Here is an 18,743-nt window from a genome sequence, read left to right on the forward strand (position 1 = left end):
GCTTAAATCTCCATTTTTTTCCCAATATTTTACTGTGTTCCAGTGACCAGGCAGTTGGAAACCTGGTTATCAAATGTAAATATAGGAAGCAAAAGAAGTGCTCTAAGATGTTCATTTCTTTTCTCTACCTCTTTCCTTCCTTCCTTTGGAGAAGATGAGCAAAGCTGCGTCCTTGGCTACCCCTCCCACCCCTCACCCCCATCACTAATCTATTCAGTGTCTAGATTGATGTTATAAAATGATGATAATTTACATTTGAAGAGTAATTCAAGAGTTTACTAAGAATCTGCGACATCTCATTTCATCCTCATTTTTCAATGGAGAAAATTAAAATCCAAATCTGTGACTTACTCAAAGTCACAAAGCTAATTAATAGCTGAGGGCTTTAAACTAAATCCAGAATTCCTGATTCCAGATACTCTCTCCACTGCATCCTCAAGTGAGAACATGCGTGATTTTTCTTTAAGGATGAAGAGGATTTCACTCTGCGGAGCTTCATTTGTTTCTTCTCTTAAGAAAAGCTTATCCTTCTAAGACATGAAATTTATTAGCCTCATCATATGCCTCACTCACAAGCCTCTCCATATGCTGCTGTAATTATCTGGATGTGTAGATACTATTCTCCGTCAAAAAATGTCAAAACATTCCACAAATGGGCGTAGTGGAACACATGCAAATGGTTAAACCATCGTTACTCCAAAAGATACGAGGGTGGGCCTCAGCAGAGCAGAGAGAGGAGGTTTAGATTAGAATTCCAACCCCCAAATAAATAAAGGGAATAAAATCTCCTTTCATTTCTCTTTGTTACACTCAACATCAAAGATGCATGTTTTTATGTATTATTAGAATAGAGAACAGTTCTTTATTCTTTCAAAGAATTTTAACCATTATGGGCTCTGGGAGGAGATAATAATAATAGAAAGATTTTCTCCTTCTGGTAAGTGGAAAACGCAATGACTTATACCAGTCTTCCCACAGAAGACAACCAAAAAACCTAGACCAAAATAATTCTTTTGGTTTTTTTGTTGTTGTTGTTGTTGTTTTTGCGGTACGCGGGCCTCTCACTGCTGTGGCCTCTCCCGTTGCGGAGCACAGGCTCCGGACACGCAGGCCCAGCGGCCAGGGCTCACGGGCCCAGCCGCTCTGCGGCACGCGGGATCCTCCCGGACCGGGGCACAAACCCGCGTCCCCTGCATCGGCAGGCGGACTCTCAACCACTGCGCCACCAGGGAAGCCCCCAAAATAATTCTTTAAGTCAAAAAAGAACTAATATAGTGAAGAATTTCCAGCTGAGAGCTAGGAAAAGGTACAAGCTTAGAATGATAAACCCAGCATCCACAACTGCTTTTTTTTTGGGCTGCACTGCGCGGCATGTGGAATCTTAGTTCCCCCAACCAGGGATGGAACCGGCACCCCCTGCACTGGAAGCACGGTTTCCTAACCACTGGACCACCAGGGAATTCCCTACAATCGCTTTTGTCTCCAATTTGCCAAACTAGGGAGGAAGCCAAGAGTCACAGCTGCATATTCATGGCACTTGGGGCTCTGGGTACAAAGTCCATGTTTAGGACTTGTCCAGGTGGGAATCTTCCTATAAATCCCCATTTTGGTCTGGGACTCAAAAGGTTAATATCCTAGGAACCAGAGGGAACCAGAATTAAGCCACTCATCAATCTATTTAACCAGGCTTCATGTCACATGGGTCATTGAGAACACAAAAAATCTTGAAATTTGTAAGGACCCCAGGTGTCTACAAGAAGCAAACAAAAATCCTCTTATGCATCAAATTATTTCTGCAAATAAATTTGCAATTACAATGTGCTGCATACAATCAGAAACACAGACCCACAGAGACTTCATTATTCACATTATCAGACTCCAAAAAACAAGTGAACTAGGTTCTAAATAGAATTCTAGAATTCATTGGAGGGGTTTAGCAGCGGATTAGACATAGTTTAAGAGAGTTGGTGAATGAGAAGATAGAAGGAATCATACAGAATGAGGATCGGAAAGACAAACAGATGGGAGGTGGGGAATAAACAGAAGAGAGTAAGTGTCTTAAGGAATACAGTGAGAAGACCTGCGGTGTGTTTAATTGGAGTCTCAGAGGAGAGGAGCGAATAGGGAGGAGTCAAATTTGTATGGCGTAATACCTGAGAATTTCCCAGAAATGGAGAGAATCATTAGTCCACAGATTCAAGCAAATCCACAACATACTGAAATTGTAGAAAACTAAAGACAATGAGAAAAACCTTAAAAGCTGACCAAAAGAAAAAAGGGGGTGGGTGCGAGCACTTACCTTTAAAAAAGTGAGAAATAAACTCAGTAGCAATAGGAGAAGCCAAAAGACAGTGATGAAATGGGCTAAAAGAATGTCAAAGTTGGAATTCCCTGGCGGTCCAGTGGTTAGGACTCTGGGCTTTCACTGCTGGGGCCTGGGTTCAGTCCCTTGTAGGGGAACTGAAATCCTGCAAGCCGTGCAGGGCAGCCAAAAAAAAAAAAAGAATTCTGCACTTAACAGAAATATTTATGAAGAAGAAATAAAGACATTTTCAGATGATAAAATCACAGTTTATCACCGGTAAACCTGCACAAAGGAAATTCTAGAGATAATCTTCAAGTTGATCGAAGTTTAGTGATGCAGGAATGATTGAAGACCAAAGAAAGTGGTAAACGTCTTGTGGAGTTAAAAATATTTAGAACTAAAATCCACTGCAATGCTAGCATACAAATCACAAAGCAGGTAAATGAAGTTCAAGTGTACTAAAGTCCTCACATCATCCGAGAAGAGAGTAAAGGTATTACTTCACACTAGACTGATATGTCAGCAATGCATGTTTTGCTTTATGGGACCACTAAAAAGATAAAAATGTATTACTTTCAACTAATAGTCCAAAATAGAATGATTGAAAAAGACAAAAGTCCAGGGGGTGGTGGGACATAGGCAAGACAGACAGGAAACACATTTAATAAGAGTGGATTTAAATCAAAATGTATCTTTAAGATCAAATGTAAATGGAAAAAATGCTCCAATTAAAAGATAAGAATTGTGAAACTAAATTTTTAAAAGTCCAACATATGAATACCAATAGATTGAAATAATGGAATTAAGTTATCCCATGGTAGGTATTATCACATAAACTAGAATTTAAGGCAAAAAGCATTACTAAGAAGGTCACTTTATAATGATAAAAAGACCAAATTACCAGCAAAATATTCTAATTCTAGATTCTATTTGTGACTTCAAAACACATGAAGCAAAAATTGTTAAATCTACAAGGAGAAATATATAAATCCACAATCATAGTGAGAAATTTTAACACAAACTCCCAGGGGCAACACTTACCTACTAGGGGATGAGAACCAGTAGAAAAATATTCACCACATCACCCTCAAGTGGCTGGTTCTACATTAATCCTCAGATGGTCCCCAGAAAAATAAAGCTGATCAGCGGTGATCAGCTCAGTAAAACACCCTTGAATTGGATTGTCCTCCCTCCTTGTTTTACTCTTCCCAGACCCCATTCTTTTTCCTTGGAATCATATTCCAAAATAAACTCATGCATGCAAGTACTTCTCTGAACCTTGCTACTTTGGGAACCCAGGCTAAGACACTTGGTACCACAAGCAGCTCTACAAACAGACATTCCAGATGGAGTCTAGTATTGGACCAATTGGATAGTGATAAGTATCCCATTAATGTTGGTAAGTGGGGTGATCTTAACCCCCGGCATGCAGCAGTATCAAAGTTACTGAGATTTTCAGCAGCAGTGAATTGGAATGATGAAGATGGAAGATGAAGCATTGATTTATGTAGTTGCAACTCATAAAAAAAATACGGTCAATGTTAATTATAAGGAATGTAGAACTGGCTGACTTTAGTTGCTGGTCTTTAGAAGTCTTGTTAAGGGAGAAGAAAATGTCAGACTTGGTTAGCCAACTATCAACCTCAAGGAGTGCTGTGAAACTGGGAATGCTTCCACAGCAGCATGGAGATGTCCCCCTCCTTCCCATGGCTACAGGAAGACGGCTGAAATTCAGTCTTGGGGTTTAATTGTGAGTACAGCACGGTACCAAGGAGAACAAACACAGCCTTAACAGTCTGTGATATCAGTGTCAGGGCCCAGAAAAGGAAATGGTAGACCTTGAGACATGGGATAGGGATATTTGAATGGATAAACCTGAGGACCTTGAACCCCGGAGGCAGTGCCCTCCCTCTTCCTAGAGGACAGTGGGGTTTTCGGGGGGGCGGGGGTTGTTTGTTTGCTGTTTTTAAATTTTTTGGCCTTGCCAAGTGGCATGCAGGATCTTAGTTCCTCGACCAGGAATCGAACCCACGCCCCCTGCAGTGGAAGTGCAGCGTCTTAACCGCTGGACGGCCAGGGAAGTCCCGACAGTGGTCTCTCTTGGCTGCAGACACTGCAGAGACACCACCAGCAACAGGAGCCTCACAAGATGATGTTTGTCCTAAGATTTGTCTCTACCTCCCTTATTTCCTCCAGATCAGCAGTCAGGTCAAGCACAGCCCAAGCGGGGCGATCCAACTCCTTCTCTAGGAAGAAATACTGTATACACCCAGAGAATTGCAAGCTTTGATTAATATGCACTAATGTGAACCAGGAGACCTCATGAATCAAGAGACCTCATGTTGGAGGGGATCTTAACGAACTGAGCAATAGGACCTCTTTGTAGTTCAGTTTCTTCATCTGTCAAATCTGATTAATAGAGCCTGTCCAACCTACTTTATATGGTTATTGGAGTAAATGACGAAATTAATGTTTATAGTGAACTCCGCCAGCCACTGCATTAGGCACTTCACATAAATTATTTAATTAGGATAAGTGTAAACACTTTTAAAATTAATAATCTTGTTTAGAACACTTATAAATGTGTTATTTTAATAGCGTGCCCTAAGAGAAACTCAGTTCTAAGACTTGTGAAGAAACCGTGATGGGTAATAGTTAAAGGGAAAGAAGAAGAAAGGGAAGCTAACATTTCAAAATTACAAATATTAGCATATGGCTTTGAGTAAGTTGTTATTTTGTTTGGGGGAAGGTGGACCACCCGAAGAGTGTTTTAAGGACAGTCCTATTCATTGATCTTGGGAAAAGCAGGGCAGGAACAATTTTAATGCAGAAGCTCTGGATAAGCAGTTCAGTGTCCAGTGGAGCAATGTAAATTCCTGTGTGATACACTGTGGTGTCTCGGCTAAAGGCACAGCCACCGAAACCAGACTGCCTGGGTTTGGATCTCAGCTCTGGTGCTTAACCCACTGGGGGATGTGCTTTAGTTCTTTCATCTGCAGAATGGTAGTATCTATTGCGCAGGATTATTGGAAGATTAAATGCCTTAACTTACAAAATGAATGATGGCAATTACTATAGAAGCACCAGAAAGCCTGCTTGCTCTGGTGGAATTATGTATGTAGTACACAGTGTCTAGAATAGAGGATACGCTTAAGATATATATAAATGGGATAAATGAAATGCCCAGGTATCGGGGGTATACATGAAACACAGTTGGCTGTGCGTTGAAAATAGTTGAGGCTTAGTAGTAGGTACACAGATTTGTTAGACTATATTCTGTACTTTGGTGTACCCTTGAAATTTTCCTTACTAAAAATACTTAAAAAAAAAATATCAGCCTAGGAAATCCAGTCGTTTCATATCTATATGCCCTCACTTCAGTTCATCTTTGTACTTAACCATTTAGCGGTCTGGGAGGTTGAGAACTGATGTAAGGATAAAAAAAAAAAGTAATGTTCATCTCATATTCATATTTCAGAGAGAATTTGATGCATAAAAGTGTTGAGCTGAGTCATGTTAGAAACAGTTTGCTCAACTTTCTGGTCTCAAGCTGTGGTTGACAGCTGGTTCTCCTCTCAAAGTCCTTTCTTTCCTTTTTCTTGGGCCTAGAGCACCCCAAGTCTCCCCCGCAGCCAGGTATGGCATGTAATCAATCGGATGGAAGCAGGAAGGGTGTGTGCACCTCGCTATGGCCTGAACACGGGCATGCCTGCAGCCCTTCTTCAACAAATAAGGCAACCCTCAGGAATGCCAGAACAGCCAGATGGAAGGAACCTATATCTCAGAATGACCTCACAGAGCAGTTATCCTGCCAACTGGGTTGGCCAGACTATTACTGGAGAGAGAAATTTCCATTTTCTCGAAGCTACTGTATCTTTTTTTATAGCAACCTAGCCCTCACTCTAACCAATACACAAGATGAAGAGTTTGAGTCCCAGATAGGGGAAATTTCCTCTTGTTCAAGGTCACACAGTAAGGAAGCAGCAGAGTCAGAAATTTAACCAGTGCCTTCGAATATTCATCGCGTTGTACGCCTTCCCTTGCTTAGTTGATAAATACGTAGTCTAATCTCTGCCAGCGTAACCTCACTCAAGCTAGATGTTTCTATACTCGTTTCTTTGGTACAGGGCCCAAGTTACCCTTTCCTTGGCCAAAGAGACCCAATACTGTCCTGAGGTTCAGTTTATACTATGAAATTCGTTATTCTATGCTGTGGTCTGAATATTTGTGCTCTCCTCCCCGAATTCTTATGTTGCAGTCCTAACCCCCAAGGTGATGGTGACAGGAAGTGGGGCTTTGGGGAGGTGATTAGGTTACGAGAGCAGAGCCCTTGTAAATGGGATTGGTACCCTTATCAAAGAGACCAGGGAGCTTGCTTGTCCCTTCCACCACGTGAAGACAGAGAGAGAAGTCAGCAATCTGCCACCAGGAAGAGGGCCTTCACCAGAACCCAACTGTGCGGGCACTTTGATCTTGAATTTCGCAGCCTCCAGAACTGTGAGAAACAAATGTCTGTTACTTACAAGCAGGCTGTGGTATCTTGTTATGGCAGCCCGAAGGGACTGAGACATCCCCATAGGCTTTGTATTTGCCTTTATTGTGGGCCTTTAATCAGAGTTCCGTGTTTAAAATGTATGTTTTTCATGCTGGACTGTTAGCCTCTGAAGGTCAGGGACATATTTTATTGATCCTTGTTTCCCCTGTGTCTTGTACATAACAGGGGCTTTATAAAGGTTCTTTGAGGGCGAACTGAATGACTGAATGAGGGAGGAAATAGATATTTGACAATGAGAACAAAATGTGGTTAATTTCAAGTTGCTCTCCAAGGAAAATCTAGGAAGTAACTTTCATGTATGTAAACACACACCAACAGACAGGGACAGGGTCAAGGCCTCCAGTGTGCAGATAGTATTACTTAACAAATACTATAAGGTTAAACAGTAGCTGAGATAGCTTAGCTGTGGTGTCGAATGATTAGTTTATGCAGCCTCACAACACAAACCTGAAGAGCAGCTCGTTTATTTTTCATCCGTGCTGGCAGCAACAGCGCCTGTGTTTTGGGACAGAGCTCTCATGTGAGCAGTTAATGACACCCACTTGGTAAAAGCACATGTTTCTAGAAACTCTGCTTTTCTTGATTTCACACTGTACCCAGATACTGGCAGCCAATAGTTTTTTTGTTTTGTTTTTAAACTAAAAATATAAGTGCCCTGGTGGTGAAAAGGTAAGAATTGTATAGTCTAAATGGTATAACTCACTTCTAATTTTCATCATAGTACAAGGTCTGAGACAGACCTGGGTCTGAATCCAATTTTTCCTACTCAAAAGTTCTATGATTTGGGGCAAGTTTCATAACCTGTCTGAGCCTCATTTTCCTCGTTTGGAAAGGAGAGATAATACCAGTCTCCAGTGAACTGGTAAATGTTTAACAAACGGCTCTCAGAGCAAAAAAAAAAAACCTGAAACCCTGGTTTCAGCTTTTGCTAATTTTCATGGTGTAATTATTCCCACAATGGCCTGTTTCAAGCTGCCAGTGTGATGTCCCTGAACACAGAGAGGGGAAGAGATGGACAGTTGAGTACAGTATGATAAAGTATTTCCACCATACAGTAGATGTCATCACCTCTAGGGCCTAGATGATAGTCAAACAGTGACTGATAATAAAAAATTAGGAAGTGATGAATTTTAAGTACTTATTACCTTTGGTTTCAATATATATTTGGACGTAACATATAATATTTATATAATTAGATTCTTAATAATGGCTGAATATAGACACCAGCTCATCAAATTCCTGAAAATTTAACAGTTGTCCTTTGTGAGCTGCATACCAGTTTCCAGCACACAACTGCCCAGCTCCTGCTCTTGGATTTCATAAACAACACTGCAACAAACAGATTTCTCTATGGTACCTACCCCCATCACAGGATGTATGAGTGGCATGTGACTCAGTACTCTGCCAGATTGTTCTCCAGAATGCCCATAGCAGCTTACATTCCTTCCCATCAGCAGTGCCCGAGGGCTTCCATAGCCCCCTCGCAAGGTGCATCACTGCAGGATGAGTAAGATGAGGATGGACACAGCAACTCCATGCAGCATTCCAAGAAACAGCCAAGCATCTGTCCTGGAACGTGGACCCATCTTATAAGCATAGTGCTTAGTGATAAAAAGTAAAAGCAGAAGGAGATCTATAACACAATACTATTCATTTCAGTACGTACAAAACAACAGACTTTCTTTTCAAGAACAGACAAATAAGAAATGCACATCAGATATGGTTGAACTGTTGCCCGTGGAGGGCGGGGATTCACTATGTCAGCAATATTTATTGGGCATTATATGGGATTGTGTATCTATAAGCATCCGACATGGTACTTGCCACTTGGTCTCTTCCCTCACCCTGGCCAGCAAAAGCTATGCTGATTTTATGAGCCACGTCCTTTAATGAGCTGTGCAAGGTTGCACATTAAAAAAATTTTTCCAGAAAAATGCATGGATCCTGTGTTTACTATATTTCCACAGTTAAGCAATATTTTCAATATAGGAGGTACACATAGCAATCATCAAAGTGTAACAACATCATGGCCCATTTGTCTCTATGTAGCCGATATTCATTTTAACAATTTCTGAGCAACAAGCAATTTCAACTCTGTCTTATGTATATTATCCCACTTAATCTTCCCAGAAAAGATTTGAAGCTCGGAGAAGCCACATTTTCCCCAAGATGAAAGAACTAGCAAGAACAAGGGCCGCAGCTGTCTAGCTAATACAGGAGTGACCAGGTCCCCTGCCAGGGAGAACAAGAAAGGCCCATGTGGACTTTGCTGGTAAGTGTGGGACCACTGGGCTGCACCCTACATATCGATTACACTCTCTGTTCCAAGGCAGGAAGCAAATGTAACAACAATGATTAACTTACAAGTGTGAATTATTTGATATTGAAGTAAAGGTAAAGCTGGTAAGGACCTTGGAGGTTAAAAAAAACACCACCACACAACAACAACCTTGCCTTTATTCACATGATTGGAATAACGAGGCTTAGAAAATTCAACTTTTCTAATTTGCCCAAGGTCATACAGAAAATTGTCCACATAGCCACGAGAGGAAGCCCGATATCCTAACTCTGAGACTAAGTGTGTTTTCATAGAATCAGATAGACGGGAAATCCTAGAAATCTACAGGGTGATTGATCATACAGCCTAGACAAGCTGCTGGACGTTCCCAAGCCACTGTTTCCTCAGTCATAAAGGGGGTGACACCTCATATGCTCACATGACTCATACAGCTGTTGGCAAAGATCATTCATCCATCCATTTATGTATTCCTTCACCAAGAGGCACCTTCTCTGTGCCATGCACTGTTGTAGGCACAGGATGCACTAGTGAGTATATCGAAATCCCTGCACTTGTGGAGCTTACATTCTAGTAAACGTATATTCAGGTAGCTAAATAAATAAACATATTAATCAATCGATGAACACTGTAAAAAAATAGTAAGAGTAAGGAGAGTAAAAGAGTAAGGAGAGTGATGGAGAAGGTTAAGGAGGTCAGATATAAGAAATGAACAAAGACCTAAGTGAAATGAGGGAGCAAACCGTTCCAAAGTCTGGAGGTAGAACATTCTAAGGAGACCAGCAAGAAAAAAGCTCCAAGAGAGTAATAAACTTGGCTTGTTCCCAGCCTCCCATGCCACTGAGGGTGATCAAGCAACCTGATCCTGACCAATGAGACTTGAGAACACATTTGCTGAAGAATATCGAGAAAAGCTGCCTCCAAATTAAAGAAGGGGCCCTCTTTCCCACTCAATCTCTTTCTTTTCTTCCTGTCTTGAACACAGTTATGTGAAGACATGACGGCCAGAGCCGTGAAAAGCCATTTTACAAATATGAGGCAACAAGCAACTTCTCTACTCTCCTCCAAACAGAACCAAAGATTGGAGCCAGGAGTGTGAGATGCTTAAAGCTCTCTCCTAAACTGAGCACAGAGAGGTCAAGTAACTTGCCCAACATCACACAGCTAGTCTGATGTAGAGCCAGGACTTGAACCCAAGTATTTTATCCCCAAATGGCTGCTTTTATTTTTTCCACTGCATCCTTTTCCTTGCCTACAGTCCTCCTCTCAGCCCTTTTCTCTTCCTACACTCTTCCTAGGCAGTCATACCCAGGACCAAGCTGTCAACCATCACTTCTAGGAGAGAATTCAAAATCTACATTTTTAGTCCGGGGCTCTCTAATAAGAGCCAATCCCTCACCCTCAAATTTCTGCTAGATGGTCCAATCAACTGTCTTATTTCAAGTTCCTTGTGCCTACAACTGAGCACATTTCCCCCTCCAGTGCCCTCCAACTACGTGTCCTTTCCTCGACTTAGTTCATTTTAGGTAATGAAAGCTCAGTCCTCCCAGTCACCACGACGTGTTGAGGACAGAACGTGGGTTTTGAAATCCAACAGACTTGGGTTGGACTTGACCAGCCTTCAGTTGCAGAATCCTTGGGAGGGCTAAAGAAATAGATCTGGCATGAGCTTCTAGGAGCAATAACCAAAGCCACACTGCCAACCTGAGCTGCCAAGGGAGCTGGCAGCTCCAGAGCCTCAGTTGCCACTGTCCTGGTCGAGGGGGAAACCAGCACAATCAGGAAGCAGCCACTGCAGTTCCAGCCCCACAACCTGTCTGCTGCAATTCACTCTGCAGAATAGGAGCCCTTCTCCTTATCTCATCCTGAACCTATATCCTCTTTCCATCAAATCAGTGGTACTCTGCAGCAGCCAATTCCACTGTCTTTCTAGTTACCATTTTCCTCATGCCTCTCTAGTGCCAGAAATATTATACCAGGAGTATGCCCCCTGTCACCGGTATCCCATCCCAATTCACGGCCAATGTCAGTTTTCCCAACTTCTCCCTCCACCCGTTCCTGCCGTCGTTACTTCCTTCCTTACAAACTTTCAACATGCAACTCCCCATCTCAGAGTCTGTCTGCAGGGATCTCAGTCTGAGGCAGTTGGTACTGGAAGTGCTCCTGGGAAGCCGACTCTGAAATGGGATTTCACTTAGCCATAAAAAAAAGAATGAAATAATGCCATTTGCAGAAACATAGATGGACCTAGAGATTATCATACTAAATGAAGTAAACCAGACAAAGACAAATATCATAGGATATCACCTATATGTGGAATCAAAAAAATGATATGAAGGAACTTATTTACAGAGCAGAAACAGACTCACAGACATAGAAAACAAACTTATGGTTACCAAAGGGGAAAGGGGGGTGGGGTGGAAGGGAGGGATAAACTAGGAGTTTGGGATTAGCAGATACAAACTACTATATGTGAAGTGAACAACAAGGACCTATTGTATAGCAGAGGGAACTATATTCAATATCTTGTAATCAACTGTAATGGAAAAGAGTCTGAAAAAATACATACATAACTGAATCACTTTGCTGTACACCAGAAACTAACACAACATTTTAAATCAACTGGACATCAATTAAAAATAAAATAAAATAAAATGGGATTTTAGAGATGGACCACTTACTGGCCAGCTGGCAGTGAGGACCCCTTCCCTGGTGGTAGGGGGAGGGTGACAGCCCTTGACATGTCGTGGTGGAGCTGTAGTTTGAGGGACTGCATGACTGAAATAGCGAGAAAGCGGTGGTTCTGGAGTTTGAAACTCGGTCCCTGTGACTCTGAAGCCTGTGTTGCTTTTTTTTTTCTTCTTCTTTTATGACAAATCGTATTCCAGAATGGCTCTAGTAGTACCAGAGACATTGATGTAGAGTGTAAATATTGTTTCAGGTAGAGTGAAAATGGATAAAAGCGATATTTCTAATTAATATATTTTCAGATAATGTGATTTTAAATATGAGTTAAAATGTAATAAATATTAATGAACTTATTTACAAAACAGAAACAGACTCACAGACATAGAAAACAAACCTACGGTTACCAAAGGGGAAAGGAGAGGGGAATAAACAACAAGGTCCTACTGTATAGCACAGGGCACTATATACTCAGTATCTTGTAATAAACTATAATGGAAAAGAAAAAATGTAATAAATATTAAAAATAGGTGTCTTACTATTTTATCTATTTTGAAAGGTTTATATATTCAGAATTACAGGGGAGTTTTTTGGTTTTGTTTTTTAAGGAGAACCACTTTATTTTGAGTAGTATACAAAGCTCCATTTATAACATAATAAAAAAATCTTCCATCAATTTCTTCACAGTTAGTCCAAAGAATAAAACCTCTGACTTAGAGTTTACATTTAACTTTAAATATTCTGAAATCCATCCATGTCAACTTTGGAATTTTAATCTTGCCTGATAACTGTGAAATAGGGCAAACCTTGATCAATGGGCAAATTCCTAATTTTTGCCGTTCAGCCACTTTTCTGGATCTTGCTCTCTGATTCTGTACATTCCAGAGTGTTCAGTGGATTTGTAATGAACTTCCAAGATGAAGGGGAATTTCTTGCTCATTGTTTGCCTGAAACCTTGGCTTGTGTTCATCTTTTCAAAGAAAAAATATGCTCCAAAAATGCCCACAAGTTCAGCTTATAAAACTCCTTTAAAGATCTTCTTTTTCTTTTTTTACTTCTATGAAGTACTTTTTTAACGTATTTATTGGAGTATAATTGCTCTACAATGGTGCATTAGCTTCTGCTGTATAACAAAGTGAATCAGCTATACATATCCACATATCCCCATATCTCTTCCCTCTTGCGTCTCCCTCCCACTCTCCCTATCCCACCCCTCTAGGTGGTCACAAAGCACCGAGCTGATCTCCCTGTGCTATGCGGCTGCTTCCCACCAGGCATCCATTCTACATTTGATGGTGTATATATGTCCATGCCACTCTCTCACCTCGTCCCAGCCCACTCCTCCCCCTCCCCGTGTCCTCAAGTCCATTCTCTACGTCTGCACCTTTATTCCTGTCCTGCCCCTAGGTTCTTCAGAACTTTTTTTTTTTTTTTTTTTGTATACACATGCCGCATCTTCTGTATCCATTCATCTGTCGATGGACACTTAGGTTGCTTCCATGTCCTGGCGATTGTAAATAGTGTCTTGGTGCTCAGGCCGGGTGTCAGGCCTGAGCCTCTGAGGTGGGAGAGCCGAGTTCAGGACATTGGTCCACCAGAGACCTCCCAGCTCCATGTAATATCAAACGGCGAAAGCTCTCCCAGAGATCTCCATCTCAATGATAAGACCCAGCTCCACTCAACGACCAGCAAGCTCCAGTGTTGGACACCTTATGCCAAACAACTAGCAAGACAGGAACACAACCCCACCCATTAGCAGAGAGGCTGTGTTTCTATTTCAGTGTTAAACATCAACTGTGTGACCTTGGCTGAATCACCTAACCCCTTTTCTAGCTCTGAAATTCTACAGCTCTACCTTGAGGGAACGTATTACGCAATGAGCTATAAGGCACAATCCAGTAATGTCTTAACTAGTGCCAAGGATCTGGTTCTCTTTCTTTCCAGTATTTGTTTACAGGGAGGATAAGCACAGTTCTGCTCTGCCATCATCATACTGTTCAGGTTCCCTGTGTCTCACCCTGCTCATGGGAGATAATGGATGATTTGTCCTGAAGCATGTAGTTCATTTAACAGCGCAAATCCTCTTCCTCCTTTACCCTGCTTCCCCCAGTTACCACGTTGTTCTGTGCTTCATTATAAAACACATCCTTCTTTCCATGATATTGACCCCAAGTATTTCATCAATTCACTTGTGTCACTGAAAGCCAAGGGTTTATTCAGGCTGGCTACAAACAAAGGCTACTCTGTGAGGTTGTGACTGCAGTCAAGCTGACCAGATTACCTTTCACAAGATGCGTTGTTTTTTATTTGTAAAATGGCAGTATCTTTTGTAGACGTGATACGTCGGTGGCACATAATTGCACCAACCTAACCAATAGTCTGTGGTCACCTTTATCTGTATTTACTCCTAGTTTTGTCCATCTTTTGTTACTGTATTTACTGAGTTGTACTATTGTGTAGTTATAATTTTATATTTTCTTTATTTGACCTACTTCAAAGGTTTTTCCATTCTGTTAACCCGGACTTCACTGTTTTAACTGTCGCTTTATATTAGCAAGAATTTATTGGTTCACTCAACAAACGTTTACTTAATAACTACTTAAGTATTCCTTTGTGGATTTCTCCCAGTTTTTATTACTGTTAATGTGATAAATGTCATTGTGTACATACCTCTCTTGATCTTCTGGTTTGTTTTCTTAGGCTAAATTCCCTAAAGTGGGATCATTAGGATGAACATTTTTAGAGCTCTTAAAGCTAACAGCCGACCACGTGTGACTGTATCATTGACTCTATTTTTTCATGCTCCCAGTCATTCAGGAGATAAAATCCCTACTTTTTTGTAAATGCGGGACCCCCCCACCCCACTCCCAAACTGGCTTTTGCCTGTCTCTCTCCCTCATCTCTCAACACTCCTCAATTTTGCATTTCCCTCGCTTCCACCCATACAAAATGTACATAGATTTTTACGGGCAGGATACCTTGTTTTGAACATATTCCTGCTACCATAGGTGCTGTACTGTAGCAGAATGCTGGACAAATAGTCATTATAAAACTTTATCCTCTTTTTTTTTTCTTTTTTTTTTTTTGCGGTACGCGTGCCTCTCACTGTTGTGGCCTCTCCCGTTGCGGAGAACAGTCTCCGGACGCGCAGGCCCAGCGGCCATGGCTCACGGGCCCAGCCGCTCCGCGGCATGTGGGATCCTCCAGGACCGGGACACGAACCAGTGTCCCCTGCATCGGCAGGCGGACCCTCAACCACTGCGCCACCAGGGAAGCCCCTAAAACTTTATCCTCTTTGCTCAGAGCTACAGACTGAATTGTGTCTCCCAAAATTCATAGGCTGAAACCTTAACCCCCAGTGTGATTGTATTTGGAGATGGGGCCCTTGAGAGGTGATTACTTTAAAAAAAACTTTTTTTTATTGGGGTATAATTGCTTTACAATGTTGTGGTAGTTTCTGCTGTACGGTGAAGTGAATCAGCTATATGTATACATATATTCCCTCCCTCTTGCATCTCCCAACCCCCCCCCATCCCACCCAGCTAGGTCATCACAGAGCACCGAGCTGATCTCCCTGTGCTATACAGCAGGTTCCCACCAGCTAGCTATTTTACACATAGTAGTGTATTTATGTCAAACCTAATCTCCCAATTCGTCCCACCCTCCCCTTCCGCCTCTGTGTCCACACGTCCATTCTCTACGTCTGCGTCTCTATTCCTGCCCTGCGAATAGGTTCATCTGTACCAATTTTCTAGATTCCACATATATGCGTTAATATACGATACTTGTTTTTCTCTTTCTGACTTAGTTCACTCTGTATGAGCTCATGGAGCTCAATATCAAAAAAGCAAACAAACCAATTAAAAAATGGGCAGAAGACCTAAATAGACATTTCTCCAAAGAAGACATACAGATGGCCAAGAGGCACATGAAAAGATGCTCAACATCACTAATTATTAGAGAAATGCACATGAAAACTACAGTGAGGTATCACCTCACACCAGTCAGAATGGGCATCATCAGAACATCTACAAACAGCAAATGCTGGAGGGGGTGTGGAGGAAAGGGAACCCTCCTGCACTGTTGGTGGGAATGTAAATTGATACAGCCTCTGTGGAGAACAGTATAGAGAAGCCTTAAAAAACTAAAAATTGAACTACCATATGATGGGGCCTTTGGGAGGTGATTACTTTTAGATGAGGTCTTGAGGATGGGGTCCTCATAATGGGCTAGTGTCCTTATAAGGAGAGAACAAAGACCTCTCCCTGTCTCCCTCTCTCTCTCTCTGTCATGTGAGGACACAGCAAGAACACAGTCATCGGTAGAATATAGAGGGGACTCCTGGGGTGCAGAAGAGTCTGTTTCTTGGCCCAGGGGTGATTGCATGGGTGTTCACTTTACAATAATTTATTCAACTCTATATGTACATTTTATGCTTTGTGTACGTAATGTATTTTAAACTTCAAAATGCTTTAAGAAAACTACCTCAAATCCCAGATATTTTTAAGATGCAGTGAAATATGATATTATAGTAAAATGGACAAATTTAACTATCCAAACACACCAGGCATATTCATTACCAGAAATAAGCTTTGATCATTGTCACCCACCTTTCAGTAACTCTGGACTTCATCCAGACTGAAGCCCAAGCGTCTTTCAACCAGCACCAGAGACCAGAGATGCTTCAGACTAATTTACATTTCCTTTGGTTTACTCAGAGCTTAATATAATGATGATGCCTCACTATGATAAAAAAGGAATTAAAAACACAAAATTCCAGGGCCCCAGAAAGAGTGTGGAAAAGATTATCTCAAAATAAGAAGTAAAACGAGTGGCCTAGATTCCATCCCTGCTGATCTGGAGGCTGTGATTTACCTGATTTGGTTCTTCACGGTTGTAAGTTCCATAACTGTATTTCACAAGCTTGGTATATTTAGCTGTCTTTTGGAGGTATGTGTGTTATAAATAATAGTAGTCAGAAACCTTGTTAGGACTTTGCCGATTTGGTGTTTTGGAGAAGTGTTGAATTTCTTAGAAAATCTATTAGGAAAAATATTCATATAAGCCAATTATTTACATGAATGAAGTTTCAGAAAGAATGCTTAAACAAGGTTTCCAAACAGTCTAATGATCTTTAGAAAAGTGAAGAAGGTATACTCCAGGAACAAATTATAATAGCATCAATCCTCTAAAAGCAGTAGGCTATGAATGTTAGCAGATGGTTTGTGATCATTAGTAATGATTAAAAATCAGCATGGTTTTTCTAGGGAAATTTTTTCTCATTAGTCTTATTTCCATTTTTAAGAGAGTTACTAGGTTCATGGATAAAGAGAATGTCACAGACATACCACATCTCAATGTTCACAAGGCATGGGTGCTGGTTCAGTTAAGCAGTTAATGTTTTTTAAAAGCTGTCAGGTTGCTAAAATTGTCATGCCAACCTCAAAGAACTCAATGCTTCAGCCTGCCCATGTAACACTTGATAAATATCTGGATTAAGAAGAAGAAAATGTACTTATCAACTGTACATGTGACCCAGAACTGGAAGAAGAGTTTATACCTTGCACTGCAGACTCACACGTAGGATTTAAACATGTTCCAAAAGAGGACTGAAACTATTGAAAAACAGTAGGTTAGAAAAAGTTCAGCAACACAAGGTCAGGATTGAGACAATCTGACTTGACATCGGTGTAGTTGGAAAAGACCCAAAGTTTTAGCCAAGTGCAGTCTACATTTGAGCCAGCAATGTGATGTGGCCACATGCAAAGCTAACGTGATTTTAGGCTGTATGAATACAAGCATAGTGTCCACATCAAGTGGGTGATGTTCTCACAGTGTTCTAGATTGATTAGAACAGAAATATGCTTCAATTTGGAGTGTCTCATTTTGAGAGGGAAATGATAAACCAAGAAATGAGCAGAGGACAAGTGGGATTATGGATGATCTGGAAATCAAGCCATGTGAGAAGACCTGAGAATATTTCCCCTCAGAGGGAGCCTGGGAGCCGTCTTTAAATATTTGGATGGCTATCAGAAAGAAGGAGGAAGTTCTTTTCATTGGTTGGTTGGTTGCTTTTCCAACGTGCTGCAAAGGGTAGAATTCAGAGAAATTTCATAGAATGGTAGATTTCAAATTAAGAAAGAATTTCTACAGTTTGGGCCAATGCAACATGGAAGGGGCATGCCTGTGAAGTATTGGACACAAGACATCCAGAAGAGCACGTGCACAGGGACCAAGGTAAGAACAAGGGATAATAAATACCTCACGAATGGTAACCGGCAAGGGCTTTAGAACCACACAGACCTGCCATCAATCCTATCTTTCTGTACTTAATAGCTCTGTGACTTTGAGCAAGTTACTTAACCTCTCTGAGCTTTGGTTTCCTTATTTATATAATGGGAATAGTAACATACTCATCTCACAGGACTTTTTTTTTTAATTGAAATGTAGTTGATTTACAATGTTGTGTTAATTTCTGCTGCATAGCAAAGTGATTTATATATATATAATATATACATCTATTATTTTTTTAATATTCTTTTCCATTATGTTTCATCACCAAATATTGAATATAGGTCCCTGTGCTATACAGTAGGACCTTGTTGTATATCCATTTTCTATATAATTCACAGAACTTTTTTGATGATTAAATAAAAAAATGCTCTTATTGATAACCCTTGTGGAAATTACTTCAGTGGAATTACTTCAGATCCTCAAACCTGCAAGGCAGAAAGATTTTTATCCCCTGATAAAATCTCCTTTGCCTAGAAATCACGTTTCCCTATGGTGAATTTTTCTATAAAAATTGGGAGTACTTGGCACTTTTACTCTCCAAATTAGGCAAAAAAAGTTGTGATTTCATGTTATCCTCAGCCCCCATTTTTGCCATTTCTGTCCTGGAG

The 18,743-nt window shown here is 41.0% G+C and overlaps 1 protein-coding gene across 32 annotated transcripts in view; it reads left to right on the forward strand.

Moving 5' to 3' along the window:
* Positions 1-18,743, forward strand: part of ZFAT (zinc finger and AT-hook domain containing) — a 264,652-nt gene that overhangs the window by 59,381 nt on the left and 186,528 nt on the right. For 26 of the 32 annotated variants that reach the window (XR_008619456.1, XR_008619457.1, XR_003683319.2 and 23 more), the window contains 2 exons: positions 5,915-8,518; positions 8,991-9,132. The gene's annotated coding sequence lies outside the window, so the exon portion shown is untranslated. The remainder of the gene's footprint in view (positions 1-5,914; positions 8,519-8,990; positions 9,133-18,743) is intronic. The other 6 variants (XM_055091050.1, XM_055091062.1, XM_055091066.1 and 3 more) reach the window with 4 other exon arrangements.

Source organism: Physeter macrocephalus, chromosome 15 (assembly GCF_002837175.3).
Source record: "Physeter macrocephalus isolate SW-GA chromosome 15, ASM283717v5, whole genome shotgun sequence".
NCBI lineage: Eukaryota > Metazoa > Chordata > Mammalia > Artiodactyla > Physeteridae > Physeter > Physeter macrocephalus.